General features: G+C 35.4%; 1 protein-coding gene across 2 annotated transcripts in view; it reads left to right on the top strand.

Moving 5' to 3' along the window:
* The window catches only part of LOC135199315 (rhotekin-like), a 156,190-nt gene that overhangs the window by 20,841 nt on the left and 113,882 nt on the right, over positions 1-21,467 (top strand). The window contains exon 1 of one of the 2 annotated variants that reach the window (XM_064227227.1): positions 5,818-5,891. The exons of the other annotated variant lie outside the window; for it this stretch is intronic. The gene's annotated coding sequence lies outside the window, so the exon portion shown is untranslated. Of the gene's footprint in view, positions 1-5,817; positions 5,892-21,467 lie in introns of those variants that run through there. 2 annotated transcript variants of the gene reach the window in all.

Genomic DNA, 21,467 nt, shown 5'->3' with positions numbered 1-21,467 from the left:
TTGGTCAAAGTTGTTGCTTTGGTACTTGTGTTAGAATCTGGCAATTTTGTTAGACGTTCTGGCAAGTGTGTTAGACTTTCTGGTATATTTGTTTGACTTCCTGACAATTGTGTTAGACTGCCTGGTATGTATCTTCGATTCTCCTTGGTACTACTTACGTTATGTTAGACTTAACGATAGTTATGCTGGACTTTCTAGTACTGGTCAGAATTCGCCTGGAATATCATGTGTAAGGCTTTGATATTATACCATTAGAATTTTCGTGTTGTTCTTTTTAGACTCTGGCAATTGTGGTAGAAGTTTCCTGGTACTTGTTAGACTTTCTGATACTTATTGTGGAGAATTTTTCCTTGTTCGTATGTTAAGAATTTCTGCTATTCTGTTAGATTTGCTAGTAATTCTGTTAGAATTTGGGGTTATGGTACTTATGGAGAATTTGAGGATATTTCCTGGTACGTATGTTAGACTCTCTGCTACTTCTGTTAGACTTGCTAGTAATTCTGTTTAGGATTTGGGGTCAGACCTCCCAGAATTTCTCTTAGAATTTTTATTTCCCTTGGGGCTTAAGTACGCCTCAACTTATACCAGGATTTTTATTGGCCATTTAGACGCTGTCAAAATGTCGTAGTCTACTTTTGTGAGAAGACTGCAACTAGACAAGCAGACTTGAGCTGTTACGTGTACGGAAATCTACAATAACTATCGTTTGAATTGTCACTCATCGTCTAAGACTTTTGGGTCTAAATTGGATCGTCAGGCTTTGCCATTAATAATGTGAGATTTATTTAGCCTTTTGCAACACAGGTATCAAGAATTTCATTTTACTTCTGCTAAGACTTAGAAATTTATTTTAGACGTGTATTAATTGATGGTATTAGTTGATTTTAAGACTTTTGTTAGCATTTTTTTTTAGCCATTTGTAAAAGTCCCAAAACTTTCAATATTATGATGTTTCTGTTTGACTTGCGGACGATCTTTTTAAGACTTGCATTAATAGTAGGTTTTAAGACTTGTTAGCCGTGTCTTAGCCTTTTGCAACGCTGGTGTGAGGTACCAAGACTTTTCATTTTGATTCTGGTACACTTCGTAATCGATTTTTTCAGACGTATATTGATAGAATGTTAAGACTTATGTGAGCATTTTATTGGCCTCTAATAGCACGGGCATCAAGTCTTTATTTTCAACTTCTGCTAGAATTCCTTAGCATTTTTATTTAGACTTTTGTCAGCATTTCCTCAGCCCTTCGCAACAAAGGTACCGAGACTTTCCATTCTGTATCTACTAGACTGTCTTAGCGTTTTTGTAAGACTTACATATATTTTACTAAGGTCCCAAAACTTCATTGCAGTTCCAGAAGATTTCCTTGGAGTCGTTTTGGACTTTGGTCTCGGCATTTTCTTAGCCTTTTCCACACGGGTACCAAGACTTAATTTACCTTCTACTAGACTTCCTCAGCAATTTATTCACACACAGTAATTGACTGTTAGACTTGTGTTAGAGTTTTGTTAGCCTTTTACAACATAGGCATCAAGACTTCTATTTTAACTTCTAAAATACAACATAGGCAACAAGACTTTTATTTTAACTTCTACTATACAACGTAGGCATCAAGACTTTTATTTTAACTTCTACTAGACTTCCTTAGCCTTTTGCCACAACGGTACCTAGACTTGAATCTTCCTTCTAGTAGAGTTCCCTAGCAATTTCTTAAGACTTACTTTAATACATATCAAGAGTATTCACAGTTTGTTAGCCTTTTGCAATAAAGGTCCCAAGACTTATGAACTGAATTCTTCTAGACTTCCCTACCAGTTTTTTCCGCTTACTCGGAGAGGATATTTGATTTAGTTATTAGAAGGGAAATGTAGAAAATAAGCAATGTACATGTTGAACAGTACAGAACATCATTTCTAATAAAATGTACACTATTTCAATTTTCGTTGGTGAAACAAGGCGCTATTTGACCGTGGATTTTAGCACGTTTTAACTCACGTTAAAAGTCAGGAATATAATGTCTACAACTTGCGCGTGTCCCAAGTCATTTGGGACACCCCGAGTAAGCTGTAGGTCTGTTTAACTTAGTCATCAGTTTCTTAGCCTCTTACAAAGGCACCGGGACTTGAACTTCGCGTCCACCGCACTTCCTTTTGCGTCAGTGAAAGATCAATCATCCGACTCTTCGAACAGGAAAAAGTGGCCAGACAACCTCGGCGTCGTCGTCGTCGTCGTCAGTCATGAGGCCTCTCAGTCAGTGGCTGGCTAATCATATAAGGTCAGCTGGTAGGCAGACAGACAGTCAGGCAGGCAAGCAAGGTCAGGGAGATGACAGGTCCATGACGAGACAAAGTATTAGCTGGAAAATTGGGTCATGTCTTGTAGGATTCTATAGGAGTAAAGTGACAAAGTTACTGGCTTGCTGGTGAATTCACAGGATAAAAAAATAGGTCCATGACGAGACAAAGTATACTGGCTTGCTGGTCAGTTCACAGGATAAAGAAATGGGTCCATGACGAGACAAAGTATATTGGCTTGCTGGTGAATTCACAGGATAAAGTGACAAAGTTTACTGGCTTGCTGGTGATTTCACAGGATAAAGTGACAAAGTATTTGGCGGCTTGCTGGTGAATTCACAGGATGTAAATGGGTCCATGACGAGACAAATGTTGATATTGCTGGCTTGGCTGGATTTACAGGATAAAGTATGGTCCATGAACGAAGACAATAGTTGGTATTTGACCGAGAAAATAGGCTTGCTGGTCAGTTCACAGGATAGAGCGACCATTGGGATGCAGTGAGGAAGTTCAGAGAATAAACGTAGGATTCATTTTCGTATTTTGTGGAATTGATGGTTCGTCATGAAGGTGGAAGGTAAAGCTCTTAGGAGACATGGAAGTTTTGTCCCTGATTTTTGGGTTTTAATTTTTTTTTATGAAGATTGAGGGAAGGATGTTTTCTAGGGCAAGAACTTGTTTTTAGGTAGAATTCACCAGCAAGCCAGTATACATTGTCACTTTATCCTGTGAATGCAAATTTAAAGGTTGTCCGATGAGTATATATATATATATATATATATATATATATATATATATATATGGATATAAAATATATTGGATAAAATAAATTTATACGAAATTTTAATATAATAATATAACCATTTATAAAAATGTATAAAATGTATATAGTATATATACATATTTGTATATGTATATAATTTATATTTTGTGTGTGTGTGTATGTATATATATATATATATATATATATATATATATATATATATATATATATATATATAATATATATATATATGTATATTGTGTATGTGGTACGCACATATACGTACACTTGCGCGCACAAAACAATGAAACGCATCATCATCTACAGGCAAAACCACATAAGAAAAAAAACTAACTCAAAACATTTTCCTCAATAAAAAAAAAAAAAAAAAACTCCAGGAATGAAAACATCACCGTAGTAGCAGTACTACACCTCGCTTCATGAAATGAGCCTCCCAATTAAATAATAAAAGATGATCCGGAGCGATCCGGAATTGGGTTTGGATGGGGAAGGGGGAGAGGGGGAGGGTGGTTGGAGGTCCTCTTCCTGGCCGAGTTGGTATTCGGATCTCGCGCGCGTCCTCGCCAGAAGTGCCAGTAGCTCTTAACCATCACCAGCCCAAGCGCCTTACCTGACGCAAGGTGAAACTGGTATTAATTTGCAAACACCATCACGCGGGGCGTCGTGGGTTTCGTAAGTGGGCCTATTTTTAACGCCATGACGCGCGAACGCGCTTGATGATGATACCCACACACGCGCGCGCAGAATTTACTAGAGGGGTTGGGATTAAGGCTTCGTTTAAATTTAAGAGATGTTGACTTTGGTATTTGCTGTGGGGTATTTTTGAGAGAGAGAGAGAGAGAGATGAGAGAGAGAGAGAGAGAGAGAGAGAGAGAGAGAGAGAGAAGAGAAGAGAGAGAGAGAGAGAGGGGGGGGGCATATTTTTATGGTGAGGACAGTATTTGAATTATCCTCATCAAATGTTTTTATCAGAAGTTATGTCAGAGAGAGAGAGAGAGAGAGAGAGAGGAGAGCCGATGAGCAATATATTTTTTTTTTTGGGGGGGGGGTTTTTGGGGGAAAGGACGGTATTTGAATTATATTTTCTCATAAAATTTTTTTAATCAGGAATTAGGTCAGAGTGAGAGAGAGAGAGAGAAGAGAGAGAGAGAGAGAGCAGGGGGCTTCATGCCCCCCTGGTCGGGTTGGACAGGACGTGGAGGGTACAGGGTACCGGGTAAAGAATTTGGAAAGATGCGGATAATACCTGCTTGGGTACACACGCAGTTGAGCTTAGAGATTTTATGATGATAACTGAGTAACTAATGAATGCAGCATACCCAGAAGGACCGCTGTTGTTTGTTTGGTACTTATAAAACCTGGAAGGTCCCAAGAGTCATAGATGTCAGTTGGACGAGTCATACCCGGATTTTGCACATGACCTGCCCTTTGGAGGGAGACAACCTGTGATAGGTTGTTTCCCTCCACTACAAACCTTTGGAATTCTCTCTCAGCTTCTGTGATTTCCAAAATCCTCCTTTCTCCAAGTTGGGAAGGCATTTCGCTTCCTTCGGTCCTAGGAGCCACACTGAATGCTGTGATACCCACAGTACCGTGCCCCAGGAAGCCACGTTTGAATCTCAGTTCACACACAATTCCTTACTCGAAAATGAATTTTGCTTAAACTTGTTTTGCGGTTATGATTTTGGTCATTGTTCCATGAGCCTCATTTTACTCCTCTTCCACTTTTCGTCTTCATTGTGCTTGTCCCTCGTAGACCTCACAGGTCCCAGCGTTTGGTCTTGTGGTCAAAATTCTGTATTCCATCCAATTCATGACGAGTGTGAGTTGCCAAGCCACGATTTCTCAGATAAAGCTGGATATTTATGAACTCGAGAGTCAGCTATTTTCTATCGGTTTTTTTAAAGAATCACTTCTAGTGCTTGGCTTCTGATACTCTCCCTATATATAGGTAGTAAAGGATCGTGACCTGACCTATGACTTACTAGGTCATTTAAGGTGCATTGGGCAGCATATTTTGTTCTTCATGGGTCATCTGTAATTTATGAGATTTTCGTGGGTCGTGACCTTTTGTGAGATGGTGGATGTAGGCCTAAATTATGGGTCGTGACGTAGACACAGTTTAGAACTGGTATAGGTCATAGTTTAGGCTGCAGACGGGTATTAATATGGGGCTCATTCTGACCCATCTAGAACCATAAAAAGAACCTGCGTATGGCCCGTCACACCGGCCCCAAAAATTGGACCAGAGGTGAGGCAAAAGTGGCCCAAAAATGTCCCAAAGGAGGGCCAAAAGTAGTACCAAAGTGTACCAAAATTGGATCAAAAGTATCCCCAGTTGGCCCACATGCGATTTCCCAGTCCGACCCTCCACATTGAATGGCGTTCCTTGGACCAAGGTCCGCACCTGTATCGTCCCATTGATGACGTTTTCACCACCCACCCACCTACCTACCCCCTGTCCAGGTACAGACGTAATCCTTTGCAAGCCAGCGAGCGCACACGCGGGCGAGAAAACGTGTTTCTCTTACGCCAAGGCCCATTTTTTCCGGGGCCCTGGACAGAGAGAGAAAGAAGAGAGCAGAAGAGGAGAGGAAGAGAGATAGGAGAAAATCGAGAGAGAGAAGAAGAGAAATTGGAACAAAACGGGGCCCGTTAACTCAAGGCCCCTAACTGTTTCCCATGCAGTTTTTTTTGTTGCCTTGGCACGCCCTCCCGCCAACCAACGGCGTGGTTTTAAGCCCGTAGCCGTGTGTGTGTTTGCGTCTCTTTCTCTCTGTGTCTTGTGTGCTTAGTGGGCCGATTAGTCGTTCGTGGTTAGTCTAAACTATTTAAGTGTCTGGCAGTTTTTAGATAAGTGTTACTAACTGCTGTAGAGATGCGATGGTGCACTAGATGCCTCTACTGAGACTCCTCGTGTTCTGTTTTGTGAAGTACACTTTTTAAACATTTGTATGATTCGTACAATTAGAAAAACACAATCATGCAATTTGTTATTCGTACATTTATTGAAAATAATGATCAAACAGTGTATTAATTCTAGTTTTCTTCAAGATTTGGACTCATGGTGATTCGTTACAGAGAGAGAAATCATCTCTGGATAAAATACAGTTTGACTTTCAAAATCATTTTTGTTTTTGCGTGGAAAGTGTTACTCCTAAGGGAACGGACACAATGTTTATCGTAAAGGAACCGAGACATTGTTTATCCTAAAGGAACGGACATACGGTTTATCCTAAAGGAACCGACGTATTGTTTATCCTAAAGGAACTGAATGAATATTTCACATTATTATTATTAAAAAAAATTATTTTTTTTTTTTTTTTTTTATTATTATTATTTTAATTATTATTATTATTATTATTATTTTATTTTATTATTAATTAAGATAAATCCACAGGGTCCTTTATGAAGTTTTGCCCAGGGAAGGAAGCCAGTCCCCCCCCCCCCCGAAAATAAAAACTAAATATAATATATGATATAGATAATTTAATACCCATAGATATTTATATTACATAATGCAATATTATTTATCTATAATATTATATTTATATTGGAAATATGCAAAAGCAACATCAAATTTAACTAGGGCCAGGCGGCTAGGCCTTTACCTTGGCCAGCCCCATTGAATGTAAATTTCTACTTTTCGTTTTCCCACTTTTAGCGTTTTTTTTTGACAGGAAGCTCCATTTGTTTTGTTTCCTTGGTTGTAAATTTTTGCCTTTTTTATTGGTTATAATACCCCACCGTTTCCCCCTTCCTTGTTGTTTCGCTCGAAGGCCAAGTGGGAGTGAAAAAATTTGTAAAAATAAAAAATAATTAATAATAATAATAACCAATAAATTTCTGAAAACAATATGGGAACTAACAGCCAATAAATTCCTTTGATAACAGTCGAGGGTAAAAAAGAATCTTAATTCTTCTAACAAATTATGTGAAAACACCTTCGCCTGGCGCATGCTCGGAGAGAGAGAGAGAGAGAGAGAGAGAGAGAGAGAGAGAGAGAGAGAGAGATTGAGAGAAAAATAGTTCTGAATCATTTCTGGTTAGGGATAAAACTGAAAGAGAAATTCATAATTGAAAGGAGAGTGGACAAAAGATAGGAGAGAGAGAGAGAGAGAGAGAGAGTTATGCTTGCAATGTTGGAATATAAAATAAAAGTAAAGAAAGAGATGGGCCATCTTACTTTGCAAATGACATTCCACCATTCACATGCAAAACTCTCTCTCTCTCTCTCTCTCTCTCTCTCTCTCTCTCTCTCTCTCTCTCTCTCTCTCTCATATACTGCCTAGCCTACGAAATAAACATTATTTTGATAAATAAAAAAGTAAAAGGAAAACCTGCGACATAAGAAGACCTAACTAACCCCTATACCACCAAACACTGAATCCTTTAGTCAGTCTCTTAAACTCGACAGTAATTGAAGGCGACTTGACAGCGAATTGACAGCTTTAGACTGATTCAGAAGCCTCATCTCTCTCTCTCTCTCTCAGTTGCTCCTCCTCCTCTTCTTCTTCTTTCCATAGGAGATCAGGCCGAGACACCACCCAATTCACTACTAACTCCCCCAAGTGGGTCAGTGCGTGGGAAGAAGTTCGTCAGTCACGCTTCGCTCTGTTTGGCTGTTTTTTTTTTTCCCGTTTATTTTTGAAATTTTTTGTTATCTTAGTTTTTTAATTTTTTTGTGTTGGGGGAGGGACGTTTATCTCAGTCATGATAGGTTTTTTTCAGTAAATTGGTACGTATGTTGGAAGATATATGATGAAACTTTTAAGTAATATAGAGAGAGTATTTATTCCAGGTCAAAATCAATCCAGGTTTGAACTTTAAAATAATATTTTTATCTAGTTTCGATAATAATAATATAATAACAATAATCTAATAATAATAATATAATAATAGCTATAACTAATCTGATAATAATATAATATAATGTAATAATAATAATAATAATAATAATAATAATAATAATGGACATACTTCACTAGTTTGAGTAGGAGTCCGGTGCGAGCGGTACGCGTGACGTCACGAGGTACCGAGAACGTGGTACAGAAGGGGCGTACCGCAAGGCTGCAACACCTGTAGGGGTAATTTGTTGACTGTAATCGTCAGTAGTAACGTAACGTAACGTAATGTACCGTAGTTGTACAACGGTACTCTCTGTAACTGACATTATGAAGATAATATATAATAATAATAATTTTTGTCATTGTACTGATAATTGTGAAATTACTGTTGTATGATGAATTATGTAATGAGAATTGACAGTGAAAGTAATAATTAAAATTATAATGATTATAATGATGAATAATAGTAATAAATTATACAATGGTAAGAATTACAGTGAAAGTTATAATACATTTACAATTATAATTATTATAATGATGAATACAATTAGCATGAAGAATTATACATTGCTGAGAATTACCGTGAAATTTATAATGAAATTATTAATATAATGATTATAATGGGACTGAAAACAAAAACTAAGTATGAAGAATGTGGCAGGAAATAAGAATTTAACAATAATGTGACGATAAGAATGAAGGATAACAATAATAGATCTCGGCAACAGATAATTAATGTTACAATGAGGAATAACTATATTTTAATAGCATAACGCTATATTTTTTGTAACAATGTTATCATATTTTTGATAAAATTATAATCATATTTTTATTTACAATGTTATATCATCATATTTTTGATAATGTTTTCATATTTTTTATATCATCATCATATTTTTTATAACAATGTTTTTTTACCATCTTATTTGATTTTTAACATTGATAATATTTTTTTGTTTTTATAACATGTTTTTATTTTTTTAATAATTTTTGATAATGTTTTTATAATATTTTTGATAATGTTTTTATCATATTTTTTATAATGTCATCCTCATATTGTTATTTACAATGCTATCATTATATTTTTAATAGCATAAAGATTCTGCAGCCGTGGCCTGTATTTTTTGTCATAAATCTTGACATCAAAGTTGTTTGTTTTCTCGTTTAGGCGTAAACAAGACAACAAACAACTGTGACAAATAACTTTGATGTCAAGATTTGACAGGAAGATCCGACGAGACTTCCGGTCGGCATCTTTTGATGTCGTCATTCCGGACCCTTTGTCATGCTATACTGTTATTTTTTCTTATTTTTGTTTTTCGTTCCTTTCATCTTTTGTTAAGGGAAATTAAAAGCGTTTTCGTAATTTTTTGAATTTCTCTCTCTCTCTCTCTCTCTCTCTCTCTCTCTCTCTCTCTCTCTCATCTCTTCTCTCTCTATATATATATATATATATATATATATATATATATATATATATGTAATCTATATATTATATATATAGTATATTAATATATATACTAATATATGTATATGTATAATATATATACTATATATTATGATATATATAATATATTATTGTATAATAGATATATATATATATATTATTATAATTATATATACTTAAATAATGTATTTAATAATAATCTGTATATATGATTATGATATATATATAATGTGATATATGTATATGTATGTGGGATAATGATTTGTTTTATTTCTTATTTTTATTTTGTATATATTTTCTTTTTGAGAGAGAGAGAGGAGACGGAGAAGAGAGTGGGACGAGAGAGAGAGAGAGCGAGACGAGAGAGAGGAGGAGAGAGATTGAGAAGAGCGGGAGGGGAGATGAGAGAGACGTAGGGTTAATTCAATAGGAAGTCTTCCTATGTACTTCTATTAGGATATAATATGGAGGCCTTTTGACCATTATATATCCTGTCTGGGAGGCCACTTATTTGTAATTTTTTTGTAAAGCTGGCCATTGTGACAGAGGTTCCTAATGGGCACTGGGTATGAAATGCCCGTCTACGAAATGGGATATGGCCTTGGTATATATTTTATTTTTAGTAGGTTGTTCTTGTTTGAATAGAGGCTTATGTATTACTTTATTTTATTATTATTATTAATTAATTATTATTATTATTATATATTACAAGAAACCACCAGTCCCCCCCTAAAAAAAAAACAAAAACACAAGTTTAAAATCCAGAACTTGAAATAAACAGTTTAAAAAAATAAAATAAAAGCTATAGAACATAAAGACAATTTACCAAAAAAACAATTGATAAAAATTAAAACAAATTAAAACAAACTAAAGCCAAGTTAAACACAATAGAATCAGAGTTAATTTAATTCAACAGCCCGGAACACGCGTTAATTAAGTGGCAGGTGTGGCTCTCTCTTCTCTCTCTCTCTCTCTCTCTCTCTCTTCTCTCCCCCCTCCTCCTCATCTCTCTCTCCTCTCTCTCTTTTAATTTCGCGTTTGTCCAATTTCTTTTGTGTTTGTTGATCTGTTTTTTATTCGTGTTTGTAGTTTCGTTAATGTCTTTGGTCAGCGCGTGGACGGGTGCTCACCAAAACCCGGTTTAAAACAACTTATTAGAAATATTCTTAGATTAAATTATCCAAGTTTTTTCTGTTCATTGCGTGGAGGGGTGATCACCAAAACCAGTTTAAAACAACTTATTGAAACTAGATAATTAAGAACAATCAAGGAATTACTGTTAGATTGAATCTATCCAAGTTGTTTCTGTTCAGTGCGTGGACGGGTGACCGCCAAAACCCAGTTAAAACAACCCATTATAGTGAGATGACAATCAAGGACGTAATTATTAGATTAAATCCATCCAAATTCTTTCTGTCCAGTGCTTGGACTGGTGACCACCAAAACTCGGTTTAAACAAACTATGAAAAATAATTACAATCAAGAGACCACTATTAGATTAAATCCATCCAAGTTGTCTCTGTTCAGTGCGTGGACGGGTGACCAAAAACCAGTTTTAAACAACCTATTGAAACTAAAACAAAATCAAGGAACCACTATTAGAAGTAATCCATCCAAGTTGTTTCTGTTCATTGCGTGGACGGGTGACCACCAAAACCCAGTTTAAACTAGCCAATAAAAAACATACAAACAATATCAAGGATTCACTATGAGATGAAATCCATCCAAGTTGTCTCTGTCCAGTGCGTGGATGGGTGACCACCAAAACACGGTTTGAACAAGCCGATAAAATCATCACTATTAGATTAAATGCATCCAAGTTGTCTCTGTCCAGTGCGTGGATGGGTGACCACCAAAACCTGGTTTAAGCAAGATATAAAACATACAAACAACAAACAAGGGATTGTTTGAAGTAGCGAAAGCAAGAACTGAGGAAGGAGTCGAGGCACAAACAAAATAAGGACACACAAACACCTTGGTATGCAAACGAAGCTTTGGCGCACAATCATGTGACTGGGGCGGGGTTTGCTAAAGCAAAGGGTGGGGGGGGGGGGGGAAGAGACTCACAGGGGGTGGGGGCCTTTTCTAGGGTTCTAGAGAGAGATCTAGAAGGATTTTTGAGAATTAGTTTTTTTTTTTTGAAAAATCTCAAAATCAGACGGATATTGGGTTCTAGAAAGGTCTTTGAAATCTAGGCAGATTTGGATTTTTTTTAGAAGTATCTGTAGATCTGGACAGATTTGGATTTTTAGAAATATCTAAAGGGAATCTAAGATACAAATATTTTTTTAGAAACATTTATTTTTCTGAATTCTAGACCAGGAAATTTTTTTTCCCGAATTTGGTTTTTTTATTATAAATACGTTTAGAAAGCTAGACAGAATTTGGGGAAATATTTTAAAAAATAATTTCGTTTTTTAGAAATATCTGAAATTCTAGACAGATTTGGATTTTTTTAGAAGTAAATCTATTTGATTTTTGGAAGATATGTATAGAAATTTTTTTATCTAGAAAATCTAGACAGTTGGATAAAAATATCTATCTAGAGATATTTTGATTTTTTAGAAATATCTAGAAATCTAGACAGATTTCGATTATTATAAATACGTAGAAATCTAGACAGATTTCGATTATTATAAATACGCAGAAATCTAGACAGATTTGGAATTTTAGAGTTATCTAGAAATCTAGAGAGATTTTGATTTTTAAAATTATCCAGAAAGAAATCTATGGAGATCTAGAATTTTAGAAAGATCCGGAGATCTAGGTCTAGAATAGATTTAGAAATGTGGAAGGATCCTTAAATATAGAGAGAGCTACAAATCTAGGGTTCTAGAAAGATCCAGAATTCAAGAAAGATTCCAAAATCCAGAAATCTAAATGTAGACAGATTAGATTTCTAATAAAGATCCCGACATGTTGAATGAACTAGCAAGTTATAGAAAGATCTAGAATTCTAGAGATTTCTCTATATGATTCTAGGAAGATTCGGAATATAGAAAGATCTCAGTAGAATTCACGAGAGCCCTAGAAATTGAGGATTTTTAAAAATATCCAAAAAGAAATCTATGAAGATCTAGAATTTTAGAAAGATCCGGAGATCTAGGTCTAGAATAGATTTAGAAATGTGGAAGGATCCTTAAATCTAGAGAGAGCTACAAATCTAGGGTTCTAGAAAGATCCAGAATTCAAGAAAGATTCCGATATCCAGAAATCTAAATGTAGACACATCTAGATTTCTAATAAAGATACCGACATGTAGACTTAACTAGCAAGTTATAGAAAGATCTAGAATTCTAGAGATTTCTCTATATGATTCTAGGAAGATCTCGGAATCCAGAAAGATGTCAGTAGAATTCACGAAAGCTCTAGAAATTGAGGAAAACTCAGAAAGATCTGGAACTAGAAATATCTCGGGATTAGCAAGATCTAAAATTTTGGAAATGTCCTGAAATCTAGAAAGCTCTAGAAATCCAGAAGAATCCCCAAACCTAGAAACGTGTGGAACTCTAGAATCATCCAGAATCTAGAAAGATATGTAAATTTAGAAGCATCCCCAAACCTAGAAAGATCTAGAAATCTAGATACATCCCGAAATGTAGAAACAGGTAGAACTCTAGAAAGATCCCAGAATCTAGAAGGATTAAAATTTTAGAAATATCCTCAAATCTAGAAAGATGTAGGAATCTAGACGTATAACCAAATCTAGGAAGATCTAAAACTTTAGAAACATCCTCAAATCTAGAAAGATCAAGAAATCCAGATGTATCCCCAAATCTAGAATAATGAATGCTAGAAACACCCCCTAAATCTAGAAAGATCTAGAAATCCAGAAGTATCCCAAAGTCTAGAAACATAAATGCTAGAAGCATTCCCAAATTTAGATAGCTTCTAGAAGTCCAGAAACATCCCAAAATCTAGAAGCATGTAGAACTCTAGACAGATCTAGAAATCTTGCGCAAACAATCTCTCTCTCTCTCTCTCTCTCTCTCTCTCTCTCTCTCTCTCTGACTTTTTAAGATTTCGTCAAACATCTCGGGTGGGTCTTGGACTGTCAATTAAGACGAAGAACCGAAGCCAATATTACCTGGAGTGAATGTTTAATCATGTTTGCGTCGCTGGTGACGGGTAGGGAGGAATGTTTAATTTGAGGTTATTGGGTATCGTAATATCCAGGGGAGGATATTTGTTTCTTACCAGATAGGAATAATTAGCATTACAGTGAAATAGTCGATGTGTAGTTACGAATATTAGTGGATATTTATCCAAGGAGAAAGTGTCTGTGATATTGTGATTTGTAGAGAGTATCGTAATATCCAGAATATTTGATGTGGCAGTGAAATATTTACGAATATTGATGAATATTTGTTCTGAGAGGAATGATAGGTACAGTGAGGTTATTGGGTATTGTCGTAATATCCAAGGTGAATATTTGTTTTTTACCAGGTGGAAAAATGTAATGTTAAAGTGAAATATTTTATTTGTAGCTAGGAATATTAGTGAATAATTGTATATTTAGGAATATTGATGAAGGAATGTTAGATAATGTGAGGTTATTAGGTATTGTTGGAATATCTTGGTAGAATATTTTTTTTATTACATGGGAATATTTGATATTGCAAGTGAAATATTTAACATATAGCTGGGAATATTAGTGAGTATTTGTATATATAGGAATATTAGTGAATAATTGTATATTTAGGTATATTGATGAAGGCATTGTCAGGTAATGTGAGGTTATTGGGTATCGTTGGAATATCTACAGTGAATGTTATTTTTATTAGTTGAGAATATTTGACGTTTCAGTGAAAACTTTAACCAGGACCCGGGGTCGGGGGGTGGGGGGCTGGACTATATCGTTGCCAGACTCACGATCGTGGATAACTTTTAACTTGAAATCAAATAAAACCCACTGAAGCTAGAGGGCTGCAAATTGGTATGCTTGATGATTGGAGGGTGGATGATCAACGTACCAATTTGCAGCCCTATAGGCTCGGTAGTTTTCTTAAAAGTTGAATTAATTATAAGGAAATGGCATTTAGCATATTCTCTCTCTCTCTCTCTCTCTCTCTCTCTCTCGTCTCTCTCTCTCATCTCGCTCTCCTCTCTTTCTCTCTCTCTCTCTTTCCCCTCTCTCTCTCTCTCTCTCTCTCTCTCTCTCTCTCTCTCTCTCTCTCTCTCTCCAGACAATAAATCCGTTTCTCGATCCACAATGGGTCGGAGAGAGCACAATCATTTCTTGGATGCAGTTATTGCACAGGATGGTGAGTCCGTATTTTTTTTTCTCTCTCTCTGTTCATTTCACGTTGTTTTCCATAGGTGTGTGTGTGTGTGTGTGTGTGCACGTGTACACCTGTATACCTGTACATGTGTGGTTACCATGCGTTATGCATACTCTTACACACACACACGCACTTATATATACTGTATGTATATGTATATGTTTATATGTATACATATAATTTTTGTGTGTATATACACAAGAGAGAGAGAGAGAGAGAGAGAGAGAGAGAGAGAGAGAGAGTGAGTTGAGTGAGTGAGTTACAAGGAGTTACAAGGATTAGGAGGTCTCAAAGACTTGTCAGTCCATCCTAATAGGAGACATCGTGTGCTCACTTATCTCTAGGAGCAGGTTTTACTGTTCATTCACAGCGTCCACCTAATGATTCTGTTTAGCGTTCTTTTAAATTCTTCCACATTGTTGCTGTTTACAACTTCATTCTGTTGGCAGTTTATTCCACATAGTGTCTCATATCTTGTATGTAAAGAAGTTCCCACAATGAGATGTGTTGTATCTTCAGTTCTAGTTTCCATCCATTATTTCTTGTCTGGTTTTCGTTTCGTGTGAAGAGGTTACTGTCTGCTTTTGTTATACCTTTCAGTATTTTAAATGTTTACATTAATTATCCTCGCAATCGTCGTGTTTCTAAGCCATATATGTTCAGGCTCTCTAGTCGTCTTTGGTAACCCATTTCCCTGATGGATGGAATTAACTTTGTGGCTCTTGCTTGTACCCTTTCTAATCTTGTTTATATCCTTTATTAGTCGTCGTCGTCTTGCCCACCGTTATCCCTACATTAAGGGGTCGGTTGCCTGATGCGCCATCTATCAAAGGGATCATCAGGCATGGGATATTTTTTGGCAAAGGGGTTTTTACGATTGCAGGCGCTTACTGTCATCAACCACAGTTATTGGCGGTGGGCCTCGCCTTTGACTAAAAAGTACACCTGCAAGACAGCAGTTTCCACAGTTATTGGCGGTGGGCTTCGCCTTTGACTAAAAAGTACGACTGCAAGGCAGCAGCTGTCCTTTTAGTCGCCTTTTGAACACGTAGGATCTACGGTGGTTGTATTTCTTACACTCCTACCACAAGGTCATATGTCCTTTCTTAGTGTTGGTTACCAAAACTGTACTGCATATTCAAGATGAGGTCTAACTATTGATGCGTAGAGCTGCAGCACCGTTTCCTTGTTTCTGTATCTGAACTGCCTCTTTATGTATCCCACTAGTTTCTGTGCCTTCTTTTCTGCTGTGATGCACTGTTTTGTGGATTTTAAGTCCTTGGTAAGAGAGAGAGAGAGAGAGAGAGAGAGAGAGAGAGAGAGAGAGAGAGAGAGAGAGAGACTTGATTTAGTGCAAGATGAGATTTCCTAGGTATTGTCAGATAAGTTTTTAAAGTCTTGCTTTAATCCAAACTCGTTAGATCGAGATAAATATTTTACATTGTAAATCTCAACACTCGAAGAGAGTTCCTCCAAAATTTAACCGCATCAAACGAACTATCTAACAATTAGTTCTGGGAAATTTCATCGAAATCCGTCCATCAGTTCTCGAGACACCGGACAAACTCGTAGAGAGACAGACACAAGTGCAGAGGGTAGGATGGTAAACGGCTCCTTTCCTTCAAGCTTCGTAGGCAAAAGTAATAAAGAATTCTATTGAGGAAGGCAGTTATTGAAAGTTAATAAAAAAACACTTGTAATTGTACCTTGACAATGTCAGTCGTTCGAGCTGAAAGGAGAAAGTGCTTCTTCCAAGTTACACGGATGAGCGGACATATATAGGAAGAGAGAGAGAGAGAGAGAGAGAGAGAGAGAGAGAGAGAGAGAGAGAGAGAGAAATCTTTTAGGATGCAATGAATGTATGTAATGGCTACAATATGTTTGGATGAGAGAGAGAGAGGCCTTTTTGGATACAAAGAGTGAATGAATGCAATTGGTACAATATGTTTGGATATGAGAGAGAGAGAGAGAGAGAGAGAGAGAGAGAGAGAGAGAGAGAGAGAAATCTTTTAGGATGCAACGAATGTATTTAATGGATACAATATGTTTGGATATGAGAGAGAGAGAGAGAGAGAGAGAGAGATTAGTGTGGACTAGTCTTAGCTGCTTCCAGCCGTTTGTGGAAGAATTTGCGATAAGTGATGCAGAGAATTTTGAGAATGTTGGTTATGAACTGTATTTGTAATTCTTTGTGAAACTATGAATGTAGAATAATTAGACAACTGTGCTAAGATCTTTCATCTAGCCGTGGAAAAAAAAATGCAAATGTTAATTACCTGGGTGTCTAAGGTAATTGCATCCTACGTTACGTATTCTTGAAATCAAGAGATAAACTTCACAAATTGGTCTGGATATAAGTCAATGACTTGTTGGTGATTCATACAGTTGCAGCTTGTTACTGTTATCCAGCGTTTGTTGAAGGTTTGTGCTTCACTTGCGGTCACTGACTTGTAACCAACTCGTTTGTGACTTACGCTATGAGTTTGCCAGCAAGTTTGTCTTGCTTTAAATCATGTATGTGATAAGTTGCCAACATTTTGTTTTATCTTCGTTTTGAACCTGTTAGTGACACACATGCCAAAAGTTGCCAACATGTCTTGATTTGTTTTGAACCTGTTTTTGACATGTATGTTCAAAGTTGCCAACATGTTTTTTTTATTTGTTTCGAACTTGTATGTGACATGTATGACAAGTTGCCGACTTGTTCGTGACATGTATGCCATAGTGGCTGAGATTTCCTTTTACTCATTTTTAACAACTTGTCGTGTTGGACTTAATTTAAACTTGTGAAATGTGTGCAATAAGTTTACCAACATATTTTGAGTTGTTTTAAACTTGTTGGGTGTGACATTTATGCTCTTTAAGTTGCCGACATGCTCTTTTTTTTTTTTTTTAATGTATGCAATAAGTTGCATACATGTAGATGATATGATGTGTTGCATGGATGCACCTTAAGTCGTGCATGAAAATGCTGAAGTAGATTTGAAGGAAAATAATAAATCTTTTGAGCTGTTCTTGCAGAAGACGACCAAGAAGCGTGTAATGGCTTTGGAGAGTTTGAGAATTTGCCTTAAAATTGACAACTAGTTCTTTATAGACTTTTTTCTTTTTTTTTTCTCTTTTAGGAGAAATCTTTTAAAATCTTTAATCTTAAAACGTGAATGGGATGACTTGCACTTTTAGAATTCTGATAATTTATCTGACAATACTCAATATTTCAAGTCATTTTTTAAAGTTATTTTGATTTCACAGTTAAGAGAAATGCAAATATTATTGTATCAGAAACCTAGTGTTCTACTCTAGCCCAGGTCCGAAGGAAACGAGAATTGATGGAGAAATAAGACATGCCACTTAAATAATTGATTTTAATTGTCTGGGAAGACTCTCTCTCTCTCTCTCTCTCTCTCTCTCCTCTCAATCTCTCTCTCGTCACCTCTCTCGTCTCTCTCTCTCTCTCTCTCTCTCTCTCTCTCTCTCTCTCTCTACCTGTATATATACTCTCTCTCTCTCTCTCTCTTATGTAATTATATATGTTTTTAGAATATATATATATATATACTATATATATATACTCTCTCTCATTAAAATATATAATATATATATATATATATATATATATATATATATATATATATATATGTCGTTTCTCGTATTGGTGATTCTTTCTTCCAGGAAAATCTTGTGTGATAGAGGGAAGGGGTTTGATTGCAGAGTCCATCTCCCGAATCCGTACATTTTTGGAATGTACTTGTTCTTTGAGGCCTTCTTCCCAAAAATGTTTTTGGTTTTTCAGCCGGGTTTGTTAGTCGGTAAGACTATATATATATATATATATATTATATATATATATATATAATATATATATATATATATATATATATATATATATATATATATATAGACACTTTGCTCATCACTCCGTTTTCTATTTCACGTCGGGAACTTAAAGAAAAAAAAAAAAACTAGAAATAAAGCTTAAAAATAACCAAAATGCACCACAGCCATTACGGAGGCGCCCTCTCAACCTCTCCTTGTGATTGCAGACACCGACTCTGCTCTGTTGCCGCGTTCGAGAACACACACACACACACACACACACAACACACATCACACACACACACACAACACAACACACACCCCTCCACCGCCTTAACTCGAGCATTCATGGGCGTTTAAAAACTGCTCAAATCGCTCCTGACGGCGCCCCGGCGAAATTGGGGAATCGCTCGGGCCACGCCCTCGGTAAATGCAGATCGGAAGAGGTTTTTAGAAAATGCCTTTTTTTCTTTTTTAAAGGAATAAAAGAAAGAAGCTGTCTAGAGTTTTGGGAGGGGAAGTTCTTGTGCTTTTAGCTATGGTTCACTTTCTATATATATATATATATATATATATATATATATATATATATATATATATATTTATATATTATATAGATAGATAATTATTCTATTTATTTATTATATATACATATATTATATAATATATAATTATATAATATAATATAATATATAATATTATATATATTTAAAAGCTATATATAAAATGAAATTAACAGCACCCCACCAGTGACACCATCTACAAGGCATCGACTTGATTGAAAAATCGACTGCTCGCATCTTTGCAGTGCTTTCACTTCTACGAATCTCCACTCGTCTCCAGCCTCTCTCTCTCTCTTCTCAGAATTCTCTTCCAGTTAGTTCTGTGGTTTTCAGGGGCATTTTAACTTAAATAAAATAATTTCTTTTATTCTGACTTCCAGCTTACTCGGACTGCGTGCAAGATTTTCCGCTCACGCATAAGTTAACGTAAATTAAAACTGTCAAATAGAGCGTTGTTTCACCAACGGATATGAAAATAAATACGCTCTATTTTATCAGAAATAATCGTTCTGTACTGTTTAACATGCACAGGATTTATTTTCTTACATTTCCATTCTAATAAATAAATCATAAATATCCTATCCTCACATTCCTGTATCTTTTACGCAACGCGATATACTTTTTTATTTATTTATTTTTTTATTTCTTTATTTATTTTATTTGTTGTTTTTTAGGCTTTTCCACAGACCTTTCCTGTGCCCCCCCCCCCCCAACAACACAACAACAACAACAAAGTAGGCTCACTCCACGAGTAAGCGAAAATCCCAAAACATTATGAAATAAAGAAAATTCAGAACAAACCAAAGAAATAGTCATACAAAATGAACTCTCGTTTTCAACTGACAAGAACGTATCCAAGCTTTAAGAACATGTATGAAAGTAACGCTAGGATAATGTATTGGCCATAAATCTCGTGGCTGAACAATACACCCGACGCAGCTACCATTCTTTCCACCGCAAGTGATTAACTCACCTGTAACGTAAGACGAGACAGTTGCTCAAGAAATCGCTATTTTACAAGACTTGAACTGTGTATATCCGCCCATGTGAATGGCCCGCTGGTTTTACTGTCTTAGCTCCCTTTGATTCTCCGTTTTATTTGCTTGCAATGTTTTTAGAAAAACTGAAGTATTGCTTGTGATGTTTTAAGAAAAATTGAAATATTGCTTGCAATGTTTTTAAGAAAAACTAAGTAAAAAAATTTGCTGTGTGTCTTTAAGAAAAAATTGAAATATTGCTTGCAATGTTTTTAGAAAAACTGAAGTATTGCTTGTGATGTTTTAAGAAAAATTGAAATATTGCTTGCAATGTTTTTAGAAAAACTGAAGTATTGCTTGTGATGTTTTAAGAAAAATTGAAATATTGCTTGCAATGTTTTTAGAAAAACTGAAGTATTGCTTGTGATGTTTTAAAAAAATTGAAAATTTTAGTTGCTTGCAATTGTTTTTAAGAAAAAGAAAAAGCTGAATGTATGCTTGTTGAGTATTGTTCTAAGAAAAAATTGAAATTATGCTTGTGCAGAAAAATGTTTTTGAGAAAAAAATTGAAAGAACTGAGTGTTTTGCTTGTGATGTTTAAGAAAAAGAAAAATTCGAAAATATTGCTTGCAATTTGTTTTTTTAAAGAAAAAATTGTGAAAATTTTGTTTGCCCCTTTTGCGTATTTGTTTTTTTTATTAGGAAAAACCTTGTAAAAGTTCCAATTTGGCGCTTTGGGTGCTTGGTTGTTTTTTTAAAGAAAAAATTGGAAAAATCTTTGCCCCCTTGCCAAGTTTGGTTTTTAAAGGAAAAAAATTGAAATTTTCCTTTGCGAATGGTTTTGTAAAAAAGAAAAAATTTTGAAAAATGAAATTTGCCTTTTGGGGCGAATTTTTAATGTTTTTTTTAAAAAGAACAAAAATTGAAAAATATGGTGGTTTGCAAATGGGGTTTGTTGTAAAGGAAAGGAAAAAAAATTTTTGGAGGAATTAAGGTTGCCCCTTTGGCAAATGTGTTGGTTTAAAAAAAGAAAAAATTGGGGAAAAGGACATATTGCTTGCGATGTTTTCAGAAAAATTGAAATATTGCTTGCAATGTTGTAAGAAAAATTGAAATATTGCTTGCAATGTTGTAAGAAAAATTGAAGACATATTGCTTACGATGTTTTAAGAAAAATTGAGATATTGCTTGCGATGTTTCAGGAAAAATTTAAATATTGATTGCGATGTTTTAATAAAAATTGAAATATTGCTTGCAATGTTTTAAGAAAAATTGAAATATTGTCTTCACTCCGTTTGATAGTTTTATTTGCTTTCATCGTTTTAAGAAAACATTAAATATTACTTGCAATGTTTTAAGAAAAATTGAAATATTGCTTGCAATGTTTTAAGAAAAATTGAAATATTGTCTCGCTCTGTTTGATAGTTTTATTTGCTTGCAATGTTTTAAGATAAAATTAA

The sequence above is a fragment of the Macrobrachium nipponense genome, chromosome 25 (assembly GCF_015104395.2).
Source record: "Macrobrachium nipponense isolate FS-2020 chromosome 25, ASM1510439v2, whole genome shotgun sequence".
Taxonomy (NCBI): domain Eukaryota; kingdom Metazoa; phylum Arthropoda; class Malacostraca; order Decapoda; family Palaemonidae; genus Macrobrachium; species Macrobrachium nipponense.
This window is presented reverse-complemented; position numbering and strand designations above follow the sequence as displayed.